Source organism: Tachyglossus aculeatus, chromosome 22, assembly GCF_015852505.1.
Source record: "Tachyglossus aculeatus isolate mTacAcu1 chromosome 22, mTacAcu1.pri, whole genome shotgun sequence".
In the NCBI taxonomy this organism is placed as follows: Eukaryota; Metazoa; Chordata; class Mammalia; order Monotremata; family Tachyglossidae; genus Tachyglossus; species Tachyglossus aculeatus.
In genome coordinates, this window is record NC_052087.1 from 28,494,335 (window position 1) to 28,502,342 (window position 8,008).

Consider the following 8,008-nt stretch of genomic DNA (forward strand, 5'->3'; position numbering starts at 1 on the left):
AGAGGTCGTGGGTTCGATTCCCGGCTCAGCCACTTGTCAGCTGTGTGATCTTGGGCAAGTCATTTAACTTCTCTGTGCCTAAGTTCCCTCATCTGTAAAATGGGGATGAAGACTGTGAGCCCCACGTGGGACAACCTGATCACCTTGTATCCTCCCCAGTGCTTAGAACGGTGTTTAGAGAAGCAGTGTGGCTCAGTGGAAAGAGCACGGGCTTTGGAGTCAGAGGTCATGGGTTCGAATCCCAGCTCTGCCACATGTCTGCTTTGTGACCTTGGGCAAGTCACTTCACTTCTCTGGGCCTCAGTTACCTCATCAGTAAAATGGGGATGATGACTGTGAGCCCCACGTGGGACAACCTGATCACCTTGTATCCCCCCAGCACTTAGAACAGTGCTTTGCACATAGTAAGCGCTTAACAAATGCCATTATTATTATTATTATTAAAATGGGGATTAAGACTGTGAACACTATGTAGGTCAGGAACTGTGTTCAACCCAATTATCTTGCATCTACCCCAGCGGTTAGTACAGTGCCTGGCACATAATAAACATTTAACAAGCACCGTTAAAAAAAATCAAAGTAGCGTGGGCTAGTGGCCAGAGCGTGGGCCTGAGAGTCATAAGAACTGGTTTCTAATCCCAGCTCGCTGTGTGACACTGGGCAAGTCCTTTCACTTCTCTGTGCCTCGGTTCCCTCATCTATAAAATGGGGATTAAGACTGTGAGTCCCAAGTGGGACAGGGGCTGTGTCCAACCTGATTAGTTTGTATCTATCCCAGCACTTAGAGGAGTGCCTGGAACATGCGAAGTGCTTATGAAATTCCAGAAAAAAATTAATAAAGGGGATTGAGCCCAGCCAGGCTTATTAGATCCTGACTTTACTGGGGAGATGGTAGAGATTCATGTCCCAGCTCTTTCTGCAGGGGCATCAGGAGTCCGACACCTGTGGCCCCAAATCATCCCTTGTCCTTGGGCAAATCACTTCTCTGGGCCTCAGTTACCTCATCTGTAACTTGGGGATTAAGAGTGTGAGCCCATGGGAGACAGGGATTGTGTCCAACCTGATTAGTTTATATCTACCCCAGAGCTTAGACCAGAGCTTGGCCCATAGTAAGCACTTAGCAAGTACCATTCTTATTATCCCTCTACCTCAGGCGTAAGGTTTAGATTAGAGGATCGGGTTCCCCGGGGCAAAATCGACTTGAGTGACCCAGGCCGCTCCCAGGCAGCAGCCGACACCAACCATCTTGAACTTCTTCTATCTTCCTCGAAACCCTGGCCGTTCCTGATGCTGTCTGATGCAACAGTTTGCAATGTTTTTCCGGGAGCTGAGCCCTGGCTCAGTGGCTCCCTGCCCCAAGCACATGCGCACAGCCGCTGCTCCCCTTTGGCCTCTCCAGAGAAGCTTTCCTCCAGATGTGTGAGGCAGGGCCGGTGGGAGGGGGCTCTGGCAGCTCTCCCCACATGATCTGAGCTTAATTAAACCTCTCCCCAGACACTGACTTGACTGATTGACCCAATAATCAAAAAATAAGGAGGCCCAAACCACTCAGAGCACATCCCGAGAGTCAGGTTTGAGAAGCAGTGTAGCCTAGTGAATAGAACACGGGCCTGGGAATCAGAAGGTCGTGGGGTCTAATCCCGGCTCCGCCACTCGTCTGCTGTGTGACCTTAGGCAAGTCACTTCGCAGCGTGGCTCAGTGGAAAAAGCACGGGCTTGGGAGTCAGAGGTCATGGGTTCTAATCCCTCCTCCACCACCAGGCCGGCTGGGTGACCTTGGTCAAGTCACTTAACTTCTCTGAGCCACAGTTACCTCATCTGTAAAATGGGGATTAAGACTATGAGCCCCACATGGGACAACCTGATCACCTTGTATCCCCCCCGGCGCTTAGAACAGTGCTTCGCACATAGTAAGCGCTTAACAAATGCCAACGTTATTTTTTTCCTCTGGGCCTCAGTTACTGTGTCCAACCCGATTTGTTTGCACTCCCCCTGCACATCTTAGTACAGTGCCAGGCATATTGTAAGCACTTAATAAATACCAGAATTATTCTTAATTATTATTTGAGTTCTGCTCCTGGGATCACCTCTGAATCGGGCCTTAGGTATTGATACCCAGAAACTCCAATGCCCCCAGTTGTTGGCATCTGCCTGTGGCCTTCTGTGCCCAGTGGTAGAATCGTTTGGACACCCTCCTTCCAGCACACCCCACCCCATCTGCCTCATCCATCTCCCTTTCTGAGCCCTTCTTTATTCTGCGGGCCCCAGCCCAAAACATTGCTGATCCTTGGAGTTCATTAGGGAAGAAATTTTATTAATGGTCAGAGCCCAAAAGTGAGACTGGAGATCCAATACTCTAAGCCGGTCTCTTTACTTTCTTTTGCCTCCTCATCTAAATGCTTTCTCATCTGGAATAGACGAGCCATCTGCCTTGACTGGATTAAGCCCAATTAGACATCAGGCTGCACAGAGCTCCCCTCTGGTCAAAACCTCCGATAGCTGTTCATTCATCTCCACGTGGAGCAGAAACTCCAGATCACTGGCTTCAAGGCACCCAATCAGCCCCTTCCTCCACTACTAGTCCATTCTTTTTTTTAATGGCATTTATTAAGCGCTTACTATGTGCAAAGCACTGTTCTAAACGCTGGGGAGGTTACAAGGTGATCAGGTTGTCCCACGGGGGGCTCACAGTCTTAATCCCCATTTTACAGATGAGGGAACTGAGGCCCAGAGAAGTTAAGTGACTTGCCCAAAGTCACACAGCTGACAATTGGCAGAGCTGGGATTTGAACCCATGACCTCGGACTCCAAAGCCCGGGCTCTTTCCAGGCTTCTCTGCCACTACACTGTGCCCCACTTTCATCTCTCTCACCATGTGACCTCACACCCTAACTCCCTCCTTCACATCCGACAGATCACTGCTCTCCCCATCTTCAAAGCCCTTCTTAAATCACATCTCCAACAGGATGATTTCCCCCCGTTTAATTAGAGCCTTCCCACTTAATGTCTTTCATCCTGCCACTTCGGCACTTCCATGCTGCCTAAGCAATTGGATACTCAACCTTCTCAAAAACCTATCCCTAGCGTACCTATCCTCTATTACTTCCTCCTCTCTGTAATTCATTACAGTGTCCTTCCTTCCGACTAGGTGGTGAACTCCTTGAGGGTAGGAATCCTACCTACTAATTTTATTGTATTTTCCCAGTGCTATGCTTACATTAGGCATCCAATAAACACTTTTGATTGACTGATGGCATAATCTCTAGACTGTAAACTCCTTGCAGGTGGGAAACCAACTCCGTTGTTTTGTACTCTCCCAAGCACTTTGTATGGTACTCTACACACAGTAAGCACTCAATAAATACCACTGATGATGATAATCTGGGCCCTGCTGTCAGAGCCCTGTACTGGATTACCTTGTAAATCCCTTCCCCCTTCATACTTTTTGAAGCAGGCTTTTGAAGCAGGATAGAGCACAGGCAGGTCACCTCACTTCCCTGTGCCTCATTTCCCTCATCTCTAAAATGGGGATTAAGACTGTGAGCTCCAGGTGGGACAGGGACTGTGTCCGATCTGATTGACTTTTATCTACCCTAGTGCTTAGTACCCCCTCTCAGAGTCGCATCTGGAGAGTTTCCAGCACTCTACCAGTCACGACTGCAGGAGGGAGAGTCAAGCAGAGTCTACCCATTTCATTCCTAGCTTGGCCGGTGGCTAGCGAGTGGAAGGCAATCTGCTACAAGTCAAAACTCCCCTGTGCTGGGCAGCAGCAGCGTGGGAGAGAGGCAGAGGCAGAGACTCGTTTACTAAATGGAAGGAGGCAATGGTAAACCACTTCGGTATTTTTACGAAGAAAACTCCATGGATAAACTACCACGATGATTGCAGATGGAAGTGGGGCATTCTGGAAGAGATGTGTTTATGGTGCCGCTATGGGTTGGACATGACAGCATAAGACAACAACAACAGTAAGTACTTAGTACATAGTAAGTGCTTAACAAATACAGCAGTTATGATTTTGATCCTATTTTTAAAATGGGCCCAATAAGACCAAGCTGCTTTATGAGTCTGGATGTAAGTGTTGTAACATGGGAGTCTTGGGGAGTAATCCGTAGGGCAGTTATTGATAACCTCTTCTGGTTTTCAGATAACCAGCTGCCTCACAAACCTTGAGAAGCGGCCTGGTGTATTGGATAGAGCACAGGCCTGAGAGTCAGAAGATCATGGGATTTAATCCCGACTCTGCCACTTGTCTGCTGTGTGGCCTAGGGTAAGTCACTTCACTTCTCTGTGCCTTAGTTACCTCATTTGCAAAATGGAATTGAAGACTGTAAGCCCTATGGGGGACAAGGACTGTGTCCAACCCGATTTGCTTGTATCCACCCCAGTGCTTAGAACAGTGCCTGGCATATAGTGAGCACTTATCAAATACCATAATAATAATAATAATAAATATTATTCATTCATTCAATTCATTCAATCATATTTATTGAGCACTTACTGTATGCACAGCACTGTACTAAGTGCTTGGGAAGTACAAGTTGGCAACATATAGAGACGGTCCCTACCCAACAGTGAGCTCACGGTCTAGAAGGGGGAGAAAGAGAACAAAAAAAAATATTAACAAAATAAAATAAATAGAATAAACATGTACAAATAAAATAAATAGAGTAATAAATACATACAAGCATATATACATACATACAGGTGCTGTGGGGAGGGGAAGGAGGTAAGGCGGGGGGGATGGGGAAGGGGAGGAGGGAGAGAGGAAGGAGGGGGCTCAGTCTGGGAAGGCCTCCTGGAGGAGGTGAGCTCTCAGTAGGGCCTTGAAGGGAGGCCAAATTACAATATTATTGTTAATTATTATCAAAGCAGGACAGAAGAGAGCGTGGTAGTTCTGGGAGAAGCAGCACGGTTCATTCGGAAAAGCCCGGGCTTTGGAGTCAGAGGTCATGGGTTCAAATCCCACCTCTGCCAATTGTCAGCTGTGTGACTTTGGGTAAGTCACTCGACTTCTCTGGGCCTCAGTTGTCTCATCTGTAAAATGGGGATGAAGACTGTGAGCCCCCCATGGGACACCCTGATCACCTTGTAACCTCCCCAGCACTTAGAACAGTGCTTTGCACATAGTAAGTGCATAATAAATGCCATTTTTTAAAAAATGTCCAATGGGCTTGGAGCCCCAGCTGAAACCAACAGTTGGCACACCACCTCTGACATAATTTAACATGCCATCTTCTGTCTGATTCTACCGTGGATTTCTGAGGTCTGATTGCCTGAGAAAATGCAACCATTTTTCCACTGCTGAAATGCGGAGCCCAGCAGGCTTTGAGGCACTGAATAAATAGGCGGTGACTGGTTTTCACCGTTTATGGAGTTGGTTTAAGTGCTTCAAGAGGCTCACTCTTCCTCCCCCTTCTAAGACTACACATTTCCAGTTCTTCCTAGAGCCAACACATGGGTACTCTGAACCTGGGAATAATCTGACACCCACCGGCTTCTGCCTTTTCTGTATATCATTCTATAATGCTGTGGGCAAGGTTGGTCCACCCCCTTGCTCCAGAGCCATTGCACCCCACTCCGGGATCCCGGTTTAATAATAATAATGGTATTTATTAAGTGCTTAATATGTGCAAAGCACTGTTATAAGAGCTGGGGGATACAAGATGATCAGGTTGCCCCACATGGGGCTCACAGTCATAATCCCCATTTTACAGATGAGGGAACTGAGGCACAGAGCAGTGGAGTGACTTGCCCAAAGTCACACAACTGACAAGTGGTGAAGCAAGATTCGAACCCAGAACCTCTGACTCCCAAGCCAGGGCTCTTCCCACTGAGCCACGTTGCTTCTTTATAATAATGATGGCATTTGTTAAGTGCTTACTATGTGCAAAGCACTGTGCTAAGCGGTGGGGAAGATACAAGGTGATCAGGTTGTTCCACGTGGGGCTCACAGTCTTCATCCCCATTTTACAGATGAGGTAACTGAGGCACAGAGAAGCTAAGTGACTTGCCCAAGGTCACACAGCTGTAAAATGGAGTTGAAGACTGTAAGCCCTATGGGGGACAAGGACTGTGGCCAACCCGATTTGCTTGTATCCACCCCAGTGCTTAGTAATAATAATAATAATAATAATAATGGCATTTATGAAGCACTTACTATGTGCAAAGCACTGTTCTAAGCACTGGGGGAATACAAGGTGATCAGGTTGTCCCACAGGGGGGTCTCACAGTCAATCCCCATTTTACAGATGAGGGAACTGAGGCACAGAGAAGTGAAGTGATTTGCCCAAAGTCACACAGCAAAGCCAGGATTTGAACCCATGACTACCGACTCCAAAGCCCGGGCTCTTTTCCACAGAGCCATGCTGCTTCTCAGTGTGTACTAAGGGAGTCAGGGAGTTAGGGACCTGTGACTCCCAAACCCATACTCTTTCCACTGAGCCACGCTATTTAGAAAGGCATAGCTTAGGCATGCTATTGTCAATCAATCAGTGGCATTTATTGAGCACTCACTGTGGGCAGAGTACTGTACTAAGCACTTGGGAAGCTGTGTGGTCTAGCGGATAGAGCACAGGCCTGGGAATCAGAAGAACCTGGGTTCTAATCCCGGCTCTGCCATTTGTCTACTGTGTGATCTTGGACAAGTCACTCAACTTCCCTGGGCCTCTGTTCCGATCACCTCTGCTTCAAGGCCCTGCTGAGAGCTCACCTCCTCCAGGAGGCCTTCCCAGACTGAGCCCCTTCCTTCCTCTCCCCCTCGTCCCCCTCTCCATCCCCCCCATCTTACCTCCTTCCCTTCCCCACAGCACCTGTATATATGTATATATGTTTGTACATATTTATTACTCTATTTATTTATTTTACTTGTACATATCTATTCTATTTATTTTATTTTGTTAGTATGTTTGGTTTTGTTCTCTGTCTCCCCCTTTTAGACTGTGAGCCCAATGTTGGGTAGGGACTGTCTCTATATGTTGCCAATTTGTACTTCCCAAGCGCTTAGTACAGTGCTCTGCACATAGTAAGCACTCAATAAATACAATTGATTGATTGATTGATTGATTGTTCCCTCATCTGTAAAATGGGGATTAAGACTGTGAGCCCCATGTGGGACATGGTCTGTGTCCAACCTTATTATCTTTTATCTACCCCAGGGCTTAGGACAGTGCCTGGCACATAGTACTTTCTTAACAAATACAACTTAAGAGAGAGAGAGAGCGAGAGACAGAGAGAGAGAGAGAGAGAGAGAGAGAGAGAGAGAGAATACAGGAGAGTATATTAATTGTGGCCACCCCATGGCACTCCCAAGCACTGGGCTTTCTTAGGCAATTGTCCTCTGAAGCCTCTTACTTTAGGGACCCTCACCTTCCTGCTCCTGGAGCCACTGGAGAATTTAGCTTGGATTTCTCCCTCCTTTCAGCAGTCACTGCTACCGTCTGGGTGACGCCAGACTTGCCCTTCCTCTCAAAGTGGGCAGCCACAGAAGTCTACTATTCTTAACAGAAGCAGTGTGGTCTAGTGGAAAGAAGAGGGTCCTGGGAGTTAGAGGACCTGGGTTCCAATCCTGCTCTGCCACTACTTCCTGTGTGACTTAAATTTGCTGTGACTCAACTTCTCCGTGCCTCAGTTCCCTCATTTTCAAAATGGGGCTTCAGTCCTGTTCTTTCTCCTACTCAGACTTTGAGCCCCTTGTGGGACCTGATTGTCTTGTTTCTACCCTCAACAAATACCACAATTATTACTTTGTTTATATTTTTGTATTTATCATTTTCATCGTTTATCATCATTCATCATTTATCATCTTCATTGGAGAAGCAGCGTGGCTCAGTGGAAAGAGCCTGGGCTTTGGAGTCAGAGTTCATGGGTTCAAATCCCAGCTCCCCGACTTGTCAGCCGTGTGACTTTGGGCAAGTCACTTCACTTATCTGCACCTCAGTTACCTCATCTGTAAAATGGGGATTAAGACTGTGAGCCCCCCATGGGACAACCTGATCAACTTGTAATC

At 47.3% G+C, this 8,008-nt stretch overlaps 1 non-coding gene across 1 annotated transcript; it reads left to right on the forward strand.

The window, feature by feature from the left end:
• Nucleotides 1-3,607: 3,607 nt before the first annotated feature.
• On the forward strand, nt 3,608-3,744 carry LOC119944202. Its single transcript, XR_005455701.1, has one exon. It is a non-coding gene; the product is annotated as a small nucleolar RNA SNORA7 (small nucleolar RNA).
• Nucleotides 3,745-8,008: the final 4,264 nt, after the last annotated feature.